Raw genomic sequence first — 20,157 nt, forward strand, 5'->3', positions numbered from 1 at the left:
TGCTATAGAGTAGTGACTACACCTACGCTTACATTATCTACTCCTCCACACAGCGTGCCAATACAAACGATTAAGATCAATATTAAATAATGGAAATAGAAAATATGTATATTAACAAATAAAGGTGTCTAAGTTGGGGTGTAACCGAACAGTATCTATATACTCAGCGTGAGCTTCAATTGTACATTTCATTTCAGATAAATTACTTCTCTATATAACACGTGGCACCGCCCGTTTAAAAATAAAATGTCTCCCCATTTCATCTTACAATAAAACTTGATAAGTGAAATATCATTGATCCAAAACTAAGTTATAGCTTATCATTCTCCTCTACGACCCTTTTAAAAATCTTTTATATAAAAGTGGGCGTGGTCTTTAACCGATCCCGTCCATTTTTACTAGAAATATTTTCTGTTATAAAGGGTTACCAAAAGAAGTAAAACAGTGGTAAAAAAGCACCAGCAAGTGCATTGAAAAGGTATCAAAATGGCTAAAAAAAACTTTAAATAAGTAGTAAAATATGATCAAAAAGTAGTAAAAAAAGATCGCATAAAGTTTGAAAATCAGTACTAAACAATTTCCAAAAAAGTAGTTACACAGGTAAAAAAAGTACCAAAAAGGTAGTAAAAAAGTATTAAAGATAGTACTAAAGCTTTTCCAATAAAGTATTAGAAAGTTAACCGTACTTAGTAGGTTCATAACTTAACATACTTCTTCTATGATCGTGGTATATGAAAAATGTGTAAGCAATTATTAAAAACAGTTATGTGAAAAACTTAGCAACCTATATATTACATATTCTCAGGTCTTTGTTTTACTTAAATTGAGAGCGCTGTGACTAAACTAAATAATATTATTGAAAAGTATTGTTGCAAAAATTGAAAAGCATTGGGCCAATTACATTTTTGAGAGAATTTTTCTTATTTTGAAATCGCAGGCGGCTATCTGCCAAACAGTTAGAACAGAGAACATAAAAAATAAACTGACAGAAAAAATTTTGCCCTTTGAAATACTTGAAGTATAATATTATATCAAATTTTAACCAAGCAGGCAGGACAGAAAACTTAAAACAAAATTCAAAGGAAAAATAACTTTCGAAATTAAAAGTTTTCTACGCAGTCGATATTTACGATGATTTTAGAAAATTTTTTACGGCAAGTTAAGTTTAGGTTAGTTTTCTTACTTAGCTTAACACGTTGGCTGCCACGTCGCACGTTTTCGTGCGACACCCAAATGTTACCCTGACGCCACGTCGCACATTTTCGTGCGACACCTAAGTTTTACCCTGAGGCCACGTCGCACATCTTCGTACATTTTAATATGGAATTTTACATGGAATTTGGATTCTCTAGCCTGTGATGAACAGTTGGGTGTATTTCCCATGGCCGCTGTGTATTTTTAATGGTATTTTTTTGGGTAATAAAAAAGTTGGAAATTAAAATATTTTTTTCCTTCTGTTATGGGTTCTGGAGACCAAAAAAGCATTTGAAATCTCCTGCCGAAACTTGGTTATTGAAATTTTTTTTGTTTGTAGCCTTTTTATATATTATAAAGGCATTTACGACAGACATTCCAAGTAACAGTTCAAAAGCCACTTTGCGGTACCACTTAACACCTCTTCTGAGAGTGGTGGCGTAGGAGGTAATTTGATCGTATATATCAACACCTAATTTGGCTTTATTGTAATTAATAACAGCACGGGGTTTTTCAATAGATCGTTGCCTTCGCTTCCTGGTGGATGGTGGATTGTTGGTTTGGATGGTTCATTACTGTCTACATTTGGATGGCTCGGCGTGGCTACCTTTACAGGAGGGTGTTTTGTCGAAAGAATCCTAACATCTCTGGTGTCCTTCCAATTTAGCACAACCACTCCATTTTCCTCCTCACGGGCTACCATCTCGCCTCTTTTCATATTAGCTTTCATAACTTCAGCCGGACAATTCTTTTTGTTGGCCCAAAAGGGTGTCTATTTTTATTTATCTTTATTATTTTTGTTCTTTTTTGTTTCTTAGTGCCTAAAAATAAGTTTTGACTACTCGCGACTTTATTTTGGTCCCTAATGCGGCAGTTACCCACCGACGTGCGCCGTACGTACGGACGTTTGTCGTACGAAGCACGTTTGACCGAACTCTCAAGCCCGTAGGAATCAATGTGTGCGTCTGTGTACATGTACATAACATATTTGTGTGTGTATTGTTTAGAGCAAAGCACTGTTGCCATTGACCAGTTTGCATGTATGCTTATGGAACCATCACCTTTTTCCAATTTAATTTTTGATATTGTAAAAGGCCGGAATAAATATTAAATAAGTATAAATAGATTACATATTTATAATCAGCACTTTTACATAATTATTTCGAATTACTTTCACAATTTTTCAAACTTTAATTAGGTGTTTTTGCATAAAATTGCAAACGGTCAAAAATTAGCGCACAAAAGTTTACTAGGCAACTCTGTCTAGTGAGAGAGCGATCAGCTGACACGTTCTTACGGACAAAATCAAAATTGTTTTGATTTCTACGTTCCGGGCTGCGTACGTACGGGCGTTGCACGTCGGTGAGTTTCGTTTACATTGCACACTCATAAGATAGGTCGTGTCAGCTGACACGTTTTTTCTACGTACGTTCGTGAGTAACCACGGCTTAATTTTGCAGTTATAACGGTTTTTCTGTGTCGCACATTTACGTGCGACGTGGCCCCACAACATGTTTTATGTTCTCTCAGGCCCATGTCGCACGAAAATGTGCGACACAAAAAAACCGTTATAACTGAAAAATTAGGGACAAAAATAAAGTCGCGAGTAGTCAAAACTTATTTTTAGGCACTAAGAAACAAAAAAAGAACAAAAACAAGTTGTTGACCTCAGGTGACCAAAATGGTTAAATGATATTGCCACTGAACGATCAAAATTCTAAAGTGGCTTTGGCAGCCAACGTGTTAATTCAGCGTAAAGGGCCTATTACTAATTTCACACAGACGGCTTATTGAATAATAAAGGCAATTTTCTACATTAAGACGCTTATTGAGCTCAATCTTCCCTACAAAATTCGAATCTATTATTATTTCATTAGTAGCTAATCGAATGCCTAATGAAGTCAAAAGCACAATGCAACTCTGTTGGCAGCGTTCCGCTTCCGTTTCCGTTTCTTAGTTTTCAAAGCAAATGTCATTGTCTGCATGGCGGAACGATACAAGGTGGGCGCATCGAACAGCTGATTATAACCTTTTTTATTTGATTTGATACATCAACTACCGGCGCAGTACGATTTTGATATTTGTCCATCGAATTAACAAGTACATGGAATTTTTTTTGTTTGTAGGTATGTCAATATGCTCCCACCTTGTATCGTTCCGCCATGATTGTCTGTCTCATCTTTCATACTAATCGAGCAGTTACTTCTGTGTGAAAGCACAAAATTTACGATTTCATTAGCAGGTGAAATGAGATCATTAAGTTTCTGTGTGAAAACAGTATATTACTGATACTTAGCATATACTTGACTTGACTTGGCGTAAACTTGGCAACTTAGCCACGATTATACTTCACTTAGCGCATACGATCTGGCAACATAATCAATAAATGTCAATTTGTATGACAAAATGAAATGGAAACAAACAAGTGGCATTTCAAAATGTAAACGTCACTTAGAACTTACATAGAAAATCAAAATTTAAAAGACTTCTAAGTCAAGTTAAGAGTTGCTAAGTTTTGAGTAATTAGTAACATGCAATGTTCATTAAACATAACTGTCAGTAACAGTTCTCAAGTCAAGTCAAGTCTATGCTAAGTATCAGTAATGAGCTCTTTATAAATTCATCAACCTTTTATATGAGAAAAGCTCTTTAAGTAGTTATTGACGTTTATTTGCGTAAAAACTCAAGGAAAGATTTAATATTAGCAGGTTTTGTTTGACAAAAAGATAATATTGAAAAATATTTCATGAAAAAACTATATTTTTAGGTTTTCCTAATTTGACAAATTTTATTAATTTGAAATACTTTATGCAATGTATATGTAACAAACTTCTTACGCTGAGTAAAGTTAGAGGTTATTTTCTCATGTCTCCACTTAGCACTTATGGGAACAGTTTTAGTGTGAAAGTTTTGTCTTTGTCAAAGGTAAAGGCAATGCAAATAAGTGGAAAGAAACGTTTCCAATATCCTGTGAAAAGTTTCATCTTAAATATTTTATGTACACTGAAATTATCTTGAACGTTGACATATAGTTGTCTCGTATTATATTGGTAGCTCCAAACGAAGTCATACGGAAACTTGAATTGTACATTTGTATATTGGCTAGAAAATGTCTTGATTCCGCTGTTGAACCAGAAATTAGTGTTGCTAATGTTTCTGGTGGGAATTGCAATTCCTTTAGCCGAACTTTTCCTGAGGCGCAACACATTTCAGGCGTTTCGCTTTTAAATTTTAGTGCACAGCAAAATGGACATACATTGTTCATAATGCCAATTACCACAAATTTATGCAAACTATAATTGATATCGTTGTTATATTGAAATACGGCACCAATCAAAAGAATATTAATGTTGCGTCGTCCTGGACGTGTCCTGGCATATCATTCCCTGTCAATGGCATTGTGATGTACCCGTTGTTCGTCTGATCGACATTCTCTTTCGTTGGATCTATTTTGTGTTCTCCGCGACCGACGTCCCATAGTGCTACTTGCCCTGGAAGGCATTTTGTAATTCACTCAACTTTTCACGAAAACTAACAGCCCAAAACTTTAAAAAAAGATTGGTCGAATAAATGCTTTTTGTTATCACACCACTTTTCACTAAAATATACACGTTTGTAGAAGCAGGAAAATTTTAGAGTGACTTCGTGAAATAAATTTTATTTACTATTGCAAAAAGTAAAGCGCAATTGAAAATTTGTAATTTTAAATATTTCTATATATATATATATATATGTATGTCTTTGAATTAGATAGATAATTAATTGAGGATCGCACTGCGACCATTGGTCTATTGTGCCCATGTCTTTGAATTAGTTTTCTTAATTTGAAATCGCAGGCGGCTACCTGCTGAACAGATAGAACCGAAAATATTCATACAACAAAATTGTTTGGAAACAATTTTGAAATTTTATGTACATATACATAAGTGATGCGTAGGAAATTTCTTATTGTAAATTAAGTATACGGAATAAAAAAAGTGCAGAAAAGGCAAAAAATATGTTTGTTTAATAGGGAAATTGATAGGGATGGGGTAGGGACTTACGTTATATAACGCCTTACCAAATTTCAGTAGTCTAGGATTAATAGTTGCATAGATATTGAGTATGAAAGATCTCATTTGTATGGGAGGTGCCACGCCCCCTTTTCCGATTTCAAAAAGGGATAGGTATAGGGATAGGGACTTACCTTACTTAACGCCTTACCAGATTTCAGTAGTCTAGCATTAATACTTCCAAAGATATTGAGTATGATAGATCCCATTTGTATGGGAGGTGCCACACCCCTTTTCCGATTTCAAAAAAACGAGTACATAAGAACCATGCGGGGCAATGTACCTGACCTGTGTGTAAGTTTGGTTAAAATCCGTCCTCGCATTTGAGCGTCAAGCGGCGACAGGAAAAAAAGTGTTTACTTTTTATAATATGTATAGATTATGGAAATGAGTTCCAGGTATATTATGCAGCTTGTAGCCGAAAAATTTGGTTTTATTAACAAATTCCAACAACAAAAGTGACCGTACTAAATTTGCCCTCTTCTTACCTATACTTGCTCAGGCGCGTATTTTTTTCATGTAAAAAGTGACGCAGGTAGACCTTATGAATTCAGGTAACTGAATATTTAGCAAATACCTACTGTAAATTTCATGGAGATCTTTTTTGTCCTTTTTTTCATCAAAGTTCGAAAAAGGTTCTAAAAATAGGCTTTTATTTGCTTCCTTAGGCGGGTTTCGATGAAAAATACTTCTTTGGCCGAATTGGATTCGCATTACATAACCTAGCCATCGTATCCGCTGTGTTTAGGAATTCGCTGGAATATGTTGGTGTCTGCAAAAACCTCGTACCGAGGGTTTCACAGCGGGCTTCAATATTTTGCACAATGCGCTTGATGGAACCGTATATACATATGTAAGTAAAAAAAATGAACCTGTGCCATATGCCCCATTTTGTAAACTGAGCACAGACAACTTAAAAAGTGGAATTAAATGACCTCAGCTTTATATTTCATTCGCTTCGTAACAAACAAATACACACATTCCTCTATGCGCTACAATTACAAAACGTCTTAAAGTAGTAGTAAAAGAGAAAATCCTTAAAATTTGAATCACCCGTCACATTGGAATATCCCATAACCACTTACATTAGGCTGGGGCTCCGGTTAGTAGATATGGAGTTACATTGTCTGCGCGAGCCATGGTGCTCATAATCTCATCTGAACCTACTGAATGCTACATAGGATATATACAATATTATAATCACGCCGAGTTGGTTTTATAATCAAGAATATATTTTAATCCGAATTTCCGATCATCTATCAAGATTTTCCAAAATATCGCTTCGGAAAAATATTAGAAACGGGCATTTTCATTAAAAGTGTTCAACAGTCTCTTTGGAAGTCACGTCATTTAATTTGTGTTGTGAGTGTTGGCCCAAGATCTGGTTTGTAGACTCCTTGTACTTTTTCAATGTATTCTGGACATGTAGCTTTTGATACTGCCCTACCTGTAATCCTGTTACACTTTTGTTGATCTTTGCAAAAGTCAAAATGGCCCCTTGGATACGCCTAAAGGTATGCCTACTTCGACGCTGGTTATACCTTCATTTACTTCCGCTAGGCCCCTACGTACCACTTCGTTAGCCACCGTGTACCTCTCCCCTATAACACGGGACCCAAAATATTTATATAGTGCCGGTTAATACCGCCAAAATTTACTTACGTGCGGCTACTAGCTTTGATCTTTTGTATGCTTTGTTGCTGCTTGGCTGTCAGAACTTAGCTACTTTTTCAATTATATTCCGTACCTCTAGTGATCTACAGGCGTGCCAAATAGCGAGAACTTCTGATAGAAGCATTTAACAATTTGACATCAGTTTGAATGGCATTGAAATCTTGGGAGTATATTCCAAAGCCTATACCTAAGCCCATCTTGGAGTCTGCACCCCTTTTAAATTTTTTTACTTGAAAGGATTGTGTTAACGCTTCCCTTCCCTTGCGGGGATAATAAATATTTTTGGAATATGGGAATTGTGGGAAGTAAGTATACTGATTGGCTTCTCTGAATATTATCCTAGTACCCTAATCACCCGAGTCTCAGTGCAATATGCGCATGTATATAGAAAGAAGCTTTATGGATTTAAAGCCGCCATGGGGTAGGTTAGGTTGAACTGGCCGGTCAATAAAGACCTCACATAGACTGAATGTGTCCATAGTGTTACCAGAATGTGTTTGACAACCAAACGGAAGAATCCCAATCAGATGCCAGGATATATGTTATAAAATAACTCCGTCCTCTTGGCAAATGCTAGAAGTTTTCTAGGACGCAGCTTAATTGCTACCTCAAGATTTGTTGTTTCTTCCTGCAGCTCACACTTCATATACTTTTTGTTACTGACGAGGCCTAACTTATAAGCATGTGACGCCAGAAGGCAGTGTCCAATCAATATGCCCATCGTGAGCCTTAAGTCTTCTATCTTCAGAGATATGAGCCACTTTGTTACTCTAATATCGTAGGCTTTGCACATGATCTTAGACATTTTGCAGCCCTGTGCTTTTATCCACGCCTTTCCTGCTTGATAGATCATATGCAACTCCTGTCACCTTTTGATTTCTCCCAAACGGATTGGGACGTCTATCGTCGACTCAGTGAGTGTTGCACCCTCCTTTCGTTACCTGCATGGGCAGGTACGCTAAGTTCTAATAGCACCTTCGCCCGTTGGTAAGCTCTCAGGATAGTGAGATTGTTGTTCTTACTAAGACCTTCTCAGTATAGAGCCATCGAGTCTGAGCAAATGCTCGCTTTTTATGAATTTGAGTAGTTAAATATAAATTTCGTAGTGTTTTGTTATATGACATACACATTTCTGCAAAACGGGACTTTAGAGCAATCTTCTACAATATAAATTCTTATATGAGGTTAAGGGTAAAACCTATAGGAAAACTTATAACGTGTGCTACATTAGGGTGGTTACAAGGTATATGGTGAATTTTAATTTTTGTTCTATCTTTCGGGGCACCCTCCTAAAATATGCCAATAGATTAAAAATGATTATTGCAAAGTTTCAGGCCAATCCGATAATGTTAACACGTGCCTCTTTGAGGTCAAAGTTAGGAAAAACAGCGATTTTTCAGAAACAATTTTAGTGTTTCGTCAGTAAAAGTGAAACCGTTTATGCCAGGAACTTGACTCGTATACCATTGAATATTGTAATGTCCATAGACGTTTGCATGGAAGTTCAAAATTAGGGATATCCACTATGACCTGATCTGATAAATGCTAAATACTGCTAAAAATAACCGTTTTATAAAAATACTATTAAGATCAAAATCAATACAAAACAAATTACCTATCAAATGGTGTACGAGTTAAGTTCCTGGCATAAATGGTTTCACTTTTACTGACGAAATACAAACATTTTTTTCTGAAAAATTGCTATTTTTCCTAACTTTGACCTCAATGAGGCACGTGTTAACATTATCGGATCGGCCTGAAGCTTTGTATGTATCATTTTCTATTCTATTGGCATATTTTATGGGTTTGCCCCAGCGGAAGTTCTAAAATTGATTTCTTGTGGCCACCCTAGTGCTACAACAACAATAACGACAACTCACATTTTGATAAACAAAAGAGCATTTCGATAAGCTGCACCAATATTCATGCATATGTGCATAATATAAATATAAATAGGTTTTGTAAATAAAGTAGAGGAAATTATTCAAGAAAAGAAAAATTATAGATGGCGTGCATGCCGGTTCATACTAAAGACTTTTTCGGTGGCAAGGGGTGAAATAACAGAAAATTGCACACTAGTTAGCTATACGAGGGTTGTAAGGGAAGAAGATGAAATTTTTTCCGATTAGCACATCCATCTGTATACATAAATATATATGTATACCCTATTTCTCTTGCATTAGCAAGCTGTCCGGCTAAGCAAGCTCTTCCTCATGACCCTAAGTATAGCCATGCCCATTATCAAGCCTTTTCGGTGGACATTTGTCAAGGCAATGCGTATGATGAGTAAAAATGTACCTTAAGGTGTGCAGTGTGTGGCGCGAAGCTCTTGCCATGAAAAGGTGTGATATTTATCAAGAACTTTGGATTACTACGTGTGGCAGCACCTCCACTAAAATGCTAATGTTAAAAGGCAGCTGTAGCTCACGCCTAACGGGTATTAGAAATCTGTCGTTGTTGTTGCTATAGCGATAAAGACACTTCACGAAGGTTTTAGGAAAAGTTATAGATGTTGATGGCCCTTTGCGGTTATAGATTCGGTACGTTCCGGTAACAAGTAAGATTAATGGGAGGGACTTAATGTGACCAAATTGAACCTTCTAGGCCATCCCGCCCCCTTACCCCCTAGTTCCATGAGATCTTGTGGTCGCCAAAGCTTCGGCTGATAAATAAATAGGATTCACCATAAGTAGGTGAGGTTCATAAGCATAACTACCCTAACCTGCTGGGTGGTATAAGAACTCTCATGCCCAGTGGAGGACCTGTTAAGGAAAGCTCGTTTACGTAAGCTGTGGCACTTTCCCAATTACTCATGTGACATGTACAGACCAATTTTCGGACAGGTAACTAAGACAAAATTTCTAGTGCGAAGTAACGGAATTTACATACTGTAGCGTCCTTTGTGGATATTAGAATGGCGGCTTAATTTTTCGGAAAAAAATGTTGTTCGTTATACAAATTGTAAGAATAAGTAACACGTGTGCTCTTTGATTAGTTCATGTGACAATCCAGTCAGCTCGCCGACACCTCACATCGCTGTGATTATTGTATGTTATGATGGCGTTATAATTTGTATGCTTTTCATGATGTTTTATTTGTTTAATGGGCGCTTAACCATTTAAACGGCTATGGCCGTCCAAGAAGTATTGCCAATCGCTTCTTCGTTCAGCTAAGTGTCGCCAATTTAGTAACACCAAAGGACTTTAAATCGTTTCCCACCTGGTCGTTCTAGTGAAGTAGGGCTAGCCCTCTTCAATTGAGTCAATAGGCGGACTCCGACAAATATACATTCTGAGCCGGAGCATCGTCTTTCACATCCATAACATGGCCCAGCCAGTGTAGCCGCTACGTTTTAATTCCCACTGTTTATCATTTTTACTTGTCTGCGTAAGTCTTGTACAGCTAATCAATAAATCTTCTTCAGTACTCTCCGTCGCCAATGCTTAGAGGTCCGTCAATATTTAGAGGTACTTTTCAATTCAATTCAATTCACCTTATTAAGTCTATGATTATATAAATCTTACAGACTACCAATTCTAAATTATTGTTTACAAAGAAATATATTCCACATATATTCCAAAACATGATCTCGGGAGTGCGAAGTCTAGATCAAGAGTAGAGAAAATCGTGTTAAACTCCGCGAGAGCCCTTGAAATAGGGTCATAATTAAAATAGTTGGCTCTGATTACTTTGACGTAAAATGGATATTGCGTACAAAGCGTTCTGCACGGAACATTGAAGGTAATTTTCCCCAGAAGTTCCGGGCAGTCAATCAAACCACAAACTAAATCATAAATAAACATGAGGGATTGGCTAGACCGTCTAGACACAAGTGACTTCATGCTTATGAGGGCGCATCGAGTACTATACGAAGGCATAGGATCTGAAAAATTAAGGGGTTGAAGAGCAAATCGAACGAATCTCTTCTGTACTCCTTCCAGTCTTAGTGAATGAACAGAATAAATTGGATTCCAAATAATAGAGACATATTCCAGTTTTTAACCCACCAATGAATTATATAATGTTTTTCTTGCGTATGGATCTGTAAAATCTTTGCCATAGCGCCGTATGAAGGCCAATTCGAATATGCCTTGGGCAAGATGTAGCTGATGTGATTAGCAAAAGTAAAGCCCGAATCAAACATTACACCAAGATCAACAAATTCGCTTACGGTAGAAAGGCTATCACCAAAAAGGGTGTACGTAGACTCAATTGTATAAAGGTTTTTCGAAAGTGTCATATGAAAGCACTTCTTTATATTCAGTCGTAGGTTGTTTTTAATGCTCCAACTAGTTAGATTATTGAGATCATTTTGTAAAAGAATTACATCAGACACACTCGCAATGGTTTTGAAAACTTTCAAATCATCTGCGTAAAGCAGATACTGTGAGTTCCTGAAACAGGTACCTATATCATTAATAAAAAAAAGAAAGAGAATCGGTCCAAGAATATTTCCTTGTGGAACGCCAGAAGTGAGTTCAAAGGAATAAGACTTGACATTCTCAATTTCTACAATAGAAATTCTATTAGAGAGATATGATCTAATCCAGCACAAAAATTTTGAATGGAAACCCATCAATTCTAGCTTACGCAATAATATATTATGAGAAACAGTGTCAAACACTTTTGCGAAATCGGTGTAAACAACGTCTACTTGATTACCAATCTTAAATGCACTGACGCAAAATTGAGAGAATGGGGCAAGGTTCGTAACAGTGGAGCGCCCACTGAGAAAACCATGTTGGTATTCATCAATGGTGCCCTTTATTGCAAAGGCAAGTTTTTCTTTAATGACTTTCTCAAAGAGTTTCGAGCAAGTAGACAGTTTAGAGATGGGTCTATAGTTTGTCACATCATTTTTGTTGCCTGACTTAAATATTGGGGAAATCGAAGCTATTTTCCATTTGTCAATAAACTCACCATTTGATAGGGAAATATTGAAAATTTAGTTTAATGGAATACAGAAAGACGAACTGCATTTCTTTAAAATAAATGATGACAGACCATCAATGTCACTTTTTGAAGAAGATTGTAGAGCGGTGATGCCTTTAATTACATCTAATTCAGTAATGAGCAAAGATCCAAAGTCGACCGTTTGGGCAATATCAGCGTAATTATAGCTACACATGGAGCTAGTCAGTTAAAAAATTTGATTTGAAGTAATCAGCGAAAAGGTTAAGAGAATCCAATAAGCAACCCGAGGCTTTATCAAGAAACGACATACAAGTAGGAATATTTGAGCAACCTTTTTTGGAGCGTATATAAGTCCAAAAAGCTTTTGGGTTTACTTTCAACTCATCTTCATATCGAGTAATATACTGCTTATATAAAACTTTATCTAGCGTATTGAAGTTTGTCATATAATAAGTATATTTACCTTTATGAAAACTATCTTTGGACGCCTTATACAATTTAAAATGTTTATTCCTAAGATTTTTTAGCCTTTTTAAATTTTTTGTATACCATGGGAGTTTATGTATACGCGCTGGAAGTAAAGAAAGGTTATGAGAAAATATGTCATGCGTGCTATACAGAAAGGCATCATAGCACCCCACAACACTTTTTGAGCTAAACATTGACTCCCAATCCAACTTGGAAAATTGCGAGTTTAGGGAGTCAAAGTCAGCTTCGCGAAAATTAAAACTCACATTGGAGCTATCACTTGCACCAGAAATAAAATCAAGGAATTGCAGGGAAAGAGAAAGCGGGAAATGGTGTTTATCAGACTTTGAGATCGGGAAAGTGAATTCCGATATTTAAAATATCGAATACTTTCAATGCCGCCTAATCTGATGTTGTCATGGTTCATGCATCTGTACCATATAGTAGGGCGCGTACAATAGTTGACTTGCAGAACTTGATTTTCGTTTGCCGAGAGAGGACTTTACTTTTCAATTGCGTACCAAGTCCAAAGCCGTTGTTGGCCGAATTAGAAAGCTGATGTTTCTCTTAGTTTTTATGAGGGTTCGGAAATAAACGAAGGCTTTTACTATTTCCAAATTTTGGCTGCCAACTGTAGCGTGGTTGCCAAGGCGCAAATGCGCTGACTCTTTGCTAGCTGGCAGCATGTACTTCGTTTTGCCCTCATCCACCATCAAACCCTCTTCCGCTTCTTTTTCCAATTTGGAATAAACAGAACTTGCGGTGAGGGAGTTCAGGCTAATGATGTCAATGTCATCAGCATATGTCAGTAATTGCATGCCTTTAAAAAATATTTTTTCGGAGCGGTTAAGATCTGCAGTTAGTATAATTTTATCCCTGTCACCCTGTCTGGAACCTCGACTGAGCTGATGATGTTCCTCAGCGTCATTTTGCACAGCCGTATAAGTTTTGCGAGAAAACCAAATTCAGACATAGCGGCATATAGGCAGCTCCTTTTCGTGCTGTCGAAGGCGGCCTTTAAATCAACGAATAGGTGATATGTATCAATTCTTTTTTCGTGGTTTTTTCCCAAGACTTGGCGTATAGTGAAAATCTGGTCGATGATAGATTTACTAGGACGGAAAACGCACTGATCCAACCAGCCGATTCATGGTGGACTTCAATGTTTCGCACAATACGCTTGACAAAACCTTATATGCTATACTGAGAAGGCTAATTCCGCTATAGTTTACGCAGTTTGCAGGATCCTTTTTCTTGTGGACTGAGAAAAGAACACTCAGATTCCATTGGGCATGCACTCGTCTGACCATATTTTGCATAGAAGTTGATGCATGCGCCTTATCAACTTCTCGCCGCTGTATTTGAATGGCTCCGCAGGCAATCCATTAGCGCACGCGGCCTTGTTTTTTTTCTTTAAATCAGGTAATTACTATTCTAACTTCGTCATAGTAGGGAGCGAGAGCATTTATTCCATCATCATCTATTGCGGGCTCGAGCTCATCTTCCCTGAGTGTTTAATCGTTCTCTCTATTTAGGAGCACAGAGAAGTGTTCCATATATAGTCTTCCAAATACATCCTAAATCAAAAAAAAAAACATTTTCTTATAAAATGTCTATGTTATACGGCGTATGAGTCCAAACACATGACTTTTAAAAGTTTTTAAGCTATTTCTTTTTTAAAAATCCAATCAGACCATAATAGTATTGTAACGAATTTACTGCAAATCCTCTTATTTGCAACCTTCTGCTAAGTTCAAATCACTAAACTGTTGAATAAATAACTCCAATATTTAATAATGCAAAATGGTCTTTATTCAAGTACTTCACAATAAATAACTCTACTATTGCCCGACAGATAGCGTGCTTAATAGAAACTTATTGCAGCGCCTCTACTGTTCATGCCTTTTATACTCTTTGATTCCCTCGTTGCATCTTCTAGGCGCTTCTGTTCTAGAATCTACTAGTTAGTTTCTGCTATAATTATAACTACAGGTGTACGTGTACAGCTCTCATATGCGCGTGTGTTTGTGAGCGACACTTCCACAATTATAATTGCATATCTCAGATAAGATATCTGCATGTATTTGTGCGTTGCTTCTCTTCTGCGTGTACATATGTGTAGTCATAATAATTGAATTATTGATGTGACTTGAATCACTGCTTAGAATTGGCTTAGAGATGATAGAATCCCTCAGAGCTGATAATATCCGTTACAGTATTATTATTACTAGGCCTGCGGCCTTTGTGCAGATCTATTGTGCATGGCCTTTCAGTCTAGTTTTGTAAGTGGAGGCTTTTGATGTGTCTAAGTACCTCTTCAGTCTTTTTACTCCATATCACATAGTATAGTACACAGTGAGAGTTCTTAGGTCCTCCCTGCTTAGATTATTGAGTTTAGCTGATACTTTCTTTGCCGGAAGTATAAACAGTTTGGCCTGTCCAGTGACGTCTGAATTGTTTAGTTTCCAAGTTACTTATACTATCCCTGGTATATGCTTTAGCAAGTACACAAAAGGGCTTTGGGCCATAGAATATTGCCATATGCATGTCCTTTACCTACATGTCCCTGATGTCCGAGAATCCGTACTAACAAAACCTTGTTTTTGGCTCCCAGATCATTAAGCAATTCAGTGAAGTCATCCACTAGCTTAGATGTAACTGTGTAGTATTGCAAGGCATGCAGGGACGCCTGGCTGTCCGAAATAATGTAGATGCTCTTCGAGGTTGAGCCTCTCCGCAGATATTTTCTACTACAGACTTCTATTACATGGGTTTCTCCCTGAAATATGGTGGGGTAGCATCCCATTGGTATCGGTCTCTTGAAGTTCGGCTTTCAGTACAGCCAAAGGCATTACTCATCTTAGTTGTAATTTTCTTTTTTTCAGGTACACTTGTTCATTGATAACGAAAATTCCACGCCGCAGATGTTTTTTTTACGCGCAAGCGGTACTGACCAGTGCGGCATTTTACCACCCCCTCACCCCCTCGTATCGGCACAATTTAAGTTCTGCTGTTAGTTAAACGCGTAAACATATGGTTTTAAGTTGTAATTCATTGCTTGTGCTAGTTCTTCTTCTTCCATTTTCGCTTAACATCTAAGCGTAGCTTTCATTTGAATGTGTTTTGTGCAGTGGCGTAAAAATAGGGTGGCAGGGCTGGCAAAATGACACGGCCCCCACCCAAGAGGTCCTCGGGCCAAGAGGCCGCGGGCTCAAAAATATTTTTTTACATTATACATGAGTATTTTATTTTATTTGAAAAGTATATTTTTATAAGTTCTGCTAAAAATCCAAAGTGAGACAACTAAAGACCATAATACAATTTCAAGTTAATCGTTAAGCATTTTAACCAAACAAAATAAAAAGAGAGAGGTTATTGATATGCAAAAGTTATTTGAAACAATTCAGCAAATTTATAATTTTTTTGGGCGTAGCGTCGAAAGATCGAATATTTTATTAAGTTCTATATCTAATAAAGAAAATTAGTCTTCAACTTCAATAACATTAAACCCTACTAGATGGACAGGACGTTATGATGTCGTTTTTGCTTTAAAATTTCGGTTTGTTGAAGTCCAAAGAGCGCTAACTAAAACATTATGACGAATTGAAAATGCGTCGCTAAAACTAATTCAAAAAGAATTACAATTTTGTTATGTTACTGGTTTTCCATTGCAAGATCCTACTTACTATCGATGTAGCCTCTAAAGCACTTCGGTTTAAAGCCGCCATTTTCTCAAATGCCTTCTGAAAATGTCTAGAAGAACTGGAAAGGTATCGACATGAAATTGAAAATTTAAACATTTAAAGTTCTATTTTTAGTGTAGCAGAAAAATGGTTCATCACCCCTGAATTTTCTAAAACTTGCCAAAGGATGGTAAAGCGGTATTTTGATGAGCTTTGCGAAGATGTGCGTCTTCAAGATCCTGAAGAAAGTATGTTCAAAGTGAACATATTTTATCGAAAGCGCGTTCACTCCAATGAATGAAACTGTTATCAGTATTTTGCTACCTTTCAATTTAATAATTTTAAATGACACTGATCTATTAAAAAAAGCTGTAGAATTTGTTGAGATATATAAAAAAAGACATATCTGAATCATTTGCCACGGAAATTCTCAGTATTCGAACCACTTTCAGAGACGAAATGGAAAAATCATCGTGTATTACAGACCTTGCTGATTTATTAATAATAAAAAATAATTTTATGTCTTGCAGCTTTCTTGGAGTATGCACTGCATTTCTTACAATTCCCGGGACTACAGCTAGTGCTGGACGATCATTTTCGTAATTAAAATTGATAAAAACCAACTTAAGAAACTCTATGGGACAAGACAGGTTATGCAACTTGGCTATTCTGTCTATTGAAAATTTTATAGCCCGATCTTTAAACTTTGATTATATTATCGACACTTTTGCGGAACAGGAATATCGAAAATTCTCTCTTTCCTAGAGGAGGTCTATGGCCATTAGTGGGACATATACAACGTGTAATTGAGTACGCTGAAAATCTTGAAATTTATTAAAATTAAAGTGAGTAAAACGTGACAATTTTTATTGATAGGGGCCCATCAAAAGAATTTGCCACTGGCACCGGATGGTATAGTTACGCCACTGGTATTGTGCGTATTGTGGGTGTAGGGGTATTTGGGAGCATGGCGCAACATGCAACCCCACGGGATCTGAAGCCAGCGAAAGCGCAGTTTGTCGCTGCCCACGCTGAGCTACGGTTTGACATCACGCTCATTCATTTTACATGGTGTAAGAGTGAGATTTTGGTATGCAAAACTAAAAAAAGTTTAAAATTAAAGAACAAAACTAATAATAATAAATATATCACTGTGAGCAGTGATAGTAAAATCTCATTTTCGTAATTCATATTAATTAGTGTAATTAAAATGAAAAATAGTTTAATTGCTCCATTAAGTGAGAAGAATTAAATATTTTTGCACAAAAACGCTGAAATATTTATTATGATGATGATGTGATGAAAAAATTATTTATGTGGAAATAACTGATAAGCAGCAAATTGGGAGCTGGTGTTAAATAATCGCTAGCATTTGTTATAAAATAGTGACATAGAGTATACATAACACCACAAGTAATTTGAGAATTGTGAAAAATAAGTTCAAGTGATAATAAACAAGAACAAATAAAAATAAAAAATATTAAAGATATTAAGAATTAAAAAAGTGAATTATTTCGAAAAACTTTACCATCATTTCTTGTGAAATTTGCATTACAAACAAGCTTGCTTTGACGGTCCGTCATCTGCCGCTTCCTTTTTGTTCGGCGTTCCAGTATATTATTATTCAAAGGAGATCAATTTATAAGAAAAAGGTTCTTGTATAGGACCGACAGTTTTACAGTTGCTTTCCTGCCTGAGACATATGCACGTAAGTAAAACTTTTTAAAAGGGGTCGACTGCAAATAAAAAGTAGGGAGAGGTGTCGAGAAATAAGTTGTGACCTTGTTGGTCGCAATAGTCTAAAGGTAGATATAAAAAAACGTATAAAAACCCCAATATGACCCCGGACCGTTCCGAAGTTGGGAATGGATTACATAGAATATCAAGGCAACCCACCTTTCTGTATTGAAAAAATTACCCTGGGTGGGTGCAACACTGGTTTGGGGATCAACATTTTTTATATTTATTTATTTATTTATTGCAATGAGTCAATGGACTTCAATCCTTACAAACTATGATACAAACTAAAGTTGAGAAATACATACTTAAAAAATAATACAGGATACTTAGAAAGCAGAGATAAACGTTTTTAACAGTTTCGCTTTAGGAGCAGAAAAGTTTAGAGTTACAACAGTACTGATAGAGTTAAACTCATGCAGTGCACGACGTATGGGAGCATTACTGGAATAGTGGGTTTTAAAATTGTCACAATAAAATGGATAAAAACTACGAAGACTTACTTACTCACTTACTTAATTGGCGCTTAACCGTCTAAACGGTTATGGCCGTCCAACAAGGCGCGCCAGTCGCTCCTTCGGTCCGCCAACCGGCGCCAATTGGTCACACCAAGGGAGTTTAAATCGCTTTCCACCTGGTCCTTCCAACGGAGTGGGCGCTGCCCTCTACCTCTGCTTCCATAGGCGGGTTCCGATATAAACACTTTCTTGGCCGGAGCATCATCTTTCATTCGCATAACATGGCCTAGCCAGCGCAGCCGCAGCGTTTTAATTCGCTGGACTATGTTGATGTCTGCGTATAGCTCGTACAGCTCATCATTAAATCTTCTTCGGTACTCGCCATCGCCAACGCGTAGAGGTCCATAAATCTTTCGAAGAACTTTTCTCTCGAACACTCCCAAAGCCGCTTCATCTGCTGTTGTCATGGTCCATGCTTCTGCCCCATATATCAGGATGGGTACGATAACTGACTTGTAGAGTATGATTTTCGTTCGCCGAGAGAGGACTTTACTTTTCAATTGCCTACCTAGTCCAAAGTAGCATTTATTGGCAAGATTGATTCTTCGCTGGATTTCAGTGCTGATGTTGTTGCTAGTGTTGATGCTGGTTCCCAAATAAACGAAGTCTTTTACTATTTCGAAATTATGGCTGCCAACAGTAGCGTGGTTGCCAAGGCGCGTATGCGCTGACTCTTTGCTCGATGACAGCAGGTACTTCGTTTTGTCCTCATTCACCACCCAACCCATCTCTACCGCTTCTTTTTCCAGTTTGGAGTAAGCAGAACTAACAGCGCGGGTGTTTAGGCCGATGATATCAATGTCATCAGCATATGCCAGTAATTGCACGCTTTTATAGTATATTGTTCCAGTGCGGTTAAGTTCTGCAGCTAGTATAGTTTTCTCCAGCATCACATTATACATTATAGAAATCGCACGATAGGGGGTCACCCTGTCTGAAACCGCTTTTAGTTTCGAACGGCTGGGAGCGATGCTTACTAATTCTGACTGAGCTGATGGTGTTGCTCAACGTCATTTTGCATTAAGTAATTGTTGCTTCTGGCTCCATCGTAAATATTTGAATAATATGAGTTTAGCATCCTCGACTATTTTTAATCGGTTTTATTTAGGTTGACTTGACAGGCTGCACGGCTGCACGGCCGGCCGTTGTGAACGAATTTTGTAAATAAAATTTAAGTAACTTCCCGATAAGCTACAAGCTTGAAACTTGGAATATAGTTCAGAACCCGATGACAATGCAACAATACGAAAAAAATTGTCACTCGGTGGCGCAAGGATTGAGATATTCACAAAAATCGTATTTGTGGTCCGATTTGGCTCATATTTCGAACACCTAATACATACAAGAATAGAAAGCGACCTATAAAAAAATCGCCGCTAGGTGGCGCAAATATCAAAAAATCATATTTGTGGTCCGATTTGGTCCATATTTGGAACATATATTACATACAGTCCGGTAGAAGTGACATAAAAATATTGTGGAGTTGGAGGAGGGACAAGCATACGTGGCGCAGAGTTGAGTAAAGTCCTTAGAAGAATTATGTATTGAGGACTTAGATTATAAAAAATTGTTAGGAAATAGTCCTTGTAATAATGAGTCACTAAATGAACTAAATAGAATGAAAAATAATAGGCAATTAAATAAAGACTAAAAACCTGAAAATAAAATAATTAAAAAATTTTTTTTTAAGTTAAACGGTTTTATTGAAAACAATACTTTAAAAATTTCTATTGATAGTCATATATAAGACCAACTAAACCTTATTCAGGTTATGCTACGCCTCACATTTTTAGAAATTTCACGCGTCCAACGCTTTTATTTAATTGTCTGATCAACGCCCTAGATTGATGAGGAGTGTGATGACTAGTACCTAGGACCTACCTAATTATTTTCTAGCTTTTAGTATTATTATTATTT

At 36.9% G+C, this 20,157-nt stretch overlaps 1 protein-coding gene across 4 annotated transcripts in view; it reads left to right on the forward strand.

Annotated features, from left to right (window-relative positions):
* Positions 1–5,914: 5,914 nt before the first annotated feature.
* Positions 5,915–20,157, forward strand: part of LOC137244325 (organic cation transporter-like protein) — a 37,291-nt gene continuing 23,048 nt past the window's right edge. For 3 of the 4 annotated variants that reach the window (XM_067773310.1, XM_067773235.1, XM_067773439.1), the window contains exon 1: positions 17,002–17,693. The gene's annotated coding sequence lies outside the window, so the exon portion shown is untranslated. Of the gene's footprint in view, positions 6,100–17,001; positions 17,694–20,157 lie in introns of those variants that run through there. The other variant, XM_067773382.1, reaches the window with a different exon arrangement.

This window comes from Eurosta solidaginis, chromosome 1 (genome assembly GCF_040869045.1).
Source record: "Eurosta solidaginis isolate ZX-2024a chromosome 1, ASM4086904v1, whole genome shotgun sequence".
In the NCBI taxonomy this organism is placed as follows: Eukaryota; Metazoa; Arthropoda; class Insecta; order Diptera; family Tephritidae; genus Eurosta; species Eurosta solidaginis.